We start from the raw sequence: 3276 nt of genomic DNA, 5'->3' as shown, positions 1-3276 counted from the left end.
ATCTTACACATTCTGAAAACAAGATTATTATTCTTACACAATCAGTTCTTGTTTAGTAAATCAGTCTCAAAACAAGATCAAAAAGACTTTTTGGCTGGATATAAGATTTTAAAACTTGGTTAGGTGGACATTTTTTGCAGTGTTCATATTTCTGTTATTTGCTGACTGCGCAATGAATCTTCAGCCAGGAAAGATAATCAGATGCAGCCTTCATTTTTCGCGATTTGGTGGGCTGCATTCATCGGCCGCATGAGGAGTCCACAGRTTGAGATAGCATATGATGCGGGGCAGTGACATAAGCGGCTGACAAATTTGCACTCAGCAGCCCCTGAATTGAGACACAGTGAGGGAGTCAGGTGTAGCTGCAAGGTAGCAAACACCTGAAGGCCACCCCAGCTCAAGTGGGATTCCGATAATTGTATCATTGCACTTTCCTGCATTATCAAACATCAAATTCAAAGGGACACTCATACAATTTGTTATTATAAGTCATTGTCTGCAGGGCCTCCAGTTAGTTTTGGGTCCTAGGTAATTGCCTGGTTTGCTTGCCTTGTTGCAACAGTTCGAAGAAATTAATTTCCAAATCAAAAGATGACTGCTGCTGCCCCCAAACCATCTCTAATCTGAAAAAAATAATTACTGCAGCTCACATGAATGCTTCTTCATAAACATTCAGACCAGAGGTGGACTGATTAATATATGGACTCWTTTAATCAGCTGATACTTTCCACTATTCAAACAATCAGCCACTAAACCTTCTTTTGATCCCATGCAACATACTTTTTATATATAGAGATGGATTTATGCATTTCACGACACGTATCCGGGAAGTACTGCAAAGTTGATGCTGCTGCCTATCACTGCACTCTGAGCACGAGAGCAACAAACCTCTGTCTCCAAACGACAATCAAAACATTGTCAGCAGTTGGCCACAGTAATTGAAGGAAAACACAGACACGATATGTTATTGCCAAAACAAGATGTGTCTGCACTTTTCTGCGTGACTGAGTATGATTCACCTTCTGCAGTTCATTCAGACATAAAGACACCAAAACAAGCCCTTCTTTTCATTGAGCTTTTCTGTTTGGAGAAAATTCTGGCATTTTTTTTTATGATTGTCATATTTTCTATAGACTAGTGCTTTGGGGCTTGTTTCACTTTTAAAACTCACTTAAAGCTTTGTGGGCTGTAGAGAAAAACATACTTTTTTTATTATGATTTTCATGCCTAATTTCTAATCTTTTTATTTTTCAAAACACGGGAGGCCAGTAGATAAACAACTCTATGAACAAGGATAGATGCCTTTCCCTCTGCTGTTCTTGTTACACCGACTCTTTATTGTAAAACTGAAATGATATTGTTCCCGTGGCAGTTCTGTGTAAATGTTTTGCACGCAGGATTCGCCAATATCATGCCGAGCGCTCGCTCTGTTTACCACTGTTTACTGAGCGACTGAGGCTACTGTACTGTGTCCCGACTCTTGATGTCCTGGCTCGTCGCTGGTGGAACGTGAAGCACAGGCGGGAGAAGCACAACAGCATTTCTGCACGTTCCTGTTGATGTATAAAATTATTTATAGAATGATTATTAGGTTGTATAATTTTATGTCTGTGGCGATTTAATTTCTATCAAAACTGTGCAATTTATCCTTGGAAGATTTGAAAGCTGCACCTCCAAATACCAACAAAACAGGCTTCCACATTCCACATGGAATGTGTTTGTTTGTGTGATGAGTTCAAGATTCATAGTTTGACTGAAAGTGTGTGTATCTTTAATGGTTTGTGTTTTTTTAAGGTGAAGAGTCCTGAAGAGTGGTATGTCGTCTCCAGTGATAAACACTTGAAATAACAACAAATACACAGTTGTGAACACGGTGGTGGACATAGGCGTTTTAATACGTTTTCACTTTTAACTCATTTGCCTTCATGTATTTTTTCCTCAGTTTTTAAAACGGCACATATTTTCTCCCAGGCAGGCATTTTCAGGAGTGGATCGCGGTGGATTCATAGCTGATTGGTAAATCGTGACAACAAACTGAGTTCTGGTTTAATGATTGTAGGCACTCTGGAATTGCTCAGAACCATTCATCAACGTCACTCAGGTAGCTATGGTATCACTGTTAGTGTCAGCGTCAGTGCGTGTCAGCTGGTATCACTCACTGGTATCTGTGTCTGTGAGGCCTACACAAGTTGACCCTGACCCTGTATCTACCCCGTTTCCCACACCTCGGTCTCTCGTGTGTATTGTCCGCCCAAAACCCCTAAATTCCCTGGTATGTTGGTGGAATTTTGACTATTTTTTCAGGTCACTGTTGTTTGTGCCTTGCGAGATGTGCTTGTAAATTCCCACACAGGGATAGGAGATAAACACGCTAGCACTGTCACGTGCATTTACAAACCTCGTCACATGGCAGCCCACACCTTGTACAGCAYAGAACCTACAGCAGCTACCTGTGTCCATGTAGCAAAAACGTTTCTTGAAGTATGAAGCTGACGTGAGGCTGGGAAACTAATAAAAAAAAAAGCTCTGCTATGTGCTGTAGAGACACAGCTCATAAAAAGTTTGCAGTGTGTTTATTAAAAAAATCATAATCCGTTTTCTAACTCCACTGTCAAACGTGAACCTTTACATTTTAATTATAAGCTTGTATTAAACATTAAGTATAGCACTTGATTATGCTTTTTTGCTTATATGTCCAAAGAAAAAAGTGCACTAGTGCTTCTCTAAAAAAGGTCAGAATCAAAATGACAGCACAAAATAGACGTGCACTCCAAAATGAATTGACAGTAAAATAGTTTTTTTTTTATCAAGATGGAAACAATAAATACAACGGAGTATTAGGGCCACAATGAGATTTATTTTTTACATTTTTTTTAAATTACAAGAATAAAGTCATAATATTATGACATTAAAGTTGTGTGGAAATAAAATCATAATACTACAAGAATAAAGTCGTAACATTAGAGATTAAACTCATAATATTGCGAAAAAAGTCACAATATTCTAAAATTAAAGTTGTAATACTATACGCTTTACACAAAAAGCATGCAGTTATCACTGCATTAAAATGAGGAGTGTTGAGCAGCTTTTCAAGTTGTTAGTATTGCTTAAAATAAATAGTTAATCTTTTAGCATATTAGCATCAAATAATCAGTAGCAGGACTTTGAAATTGTGCAAACGGCTATATGATAAATAAACTGAAGCATGCATTAACAGATTTAGTCGGCACATAGCTAATTTGTTTTTTTTATTAGAAAAAGAAAGAGAAGAAAAAA

This window comes from Austrofundulus limnaeus, unplaced genomic scaffold, assembly GCF_001266775.1.
Source record: "Austrofundulus limnaeus strain Quisiro unplaced genomic scaffold, Austrofundulus_limnaeus-1.0 Scaffold3, whole genome shotgun sequence".
NCBI classification, from domain to species: domain Eukaryota; kingdom Metazoa; phylum Chordata; class Actinopteri; order Cyprinodontiformes; family Rivulidae; genus Austrofundulus; species Austrofundulus limnaeus.
Note: the sequence above shows the minus strand (reverse complement) of the source record.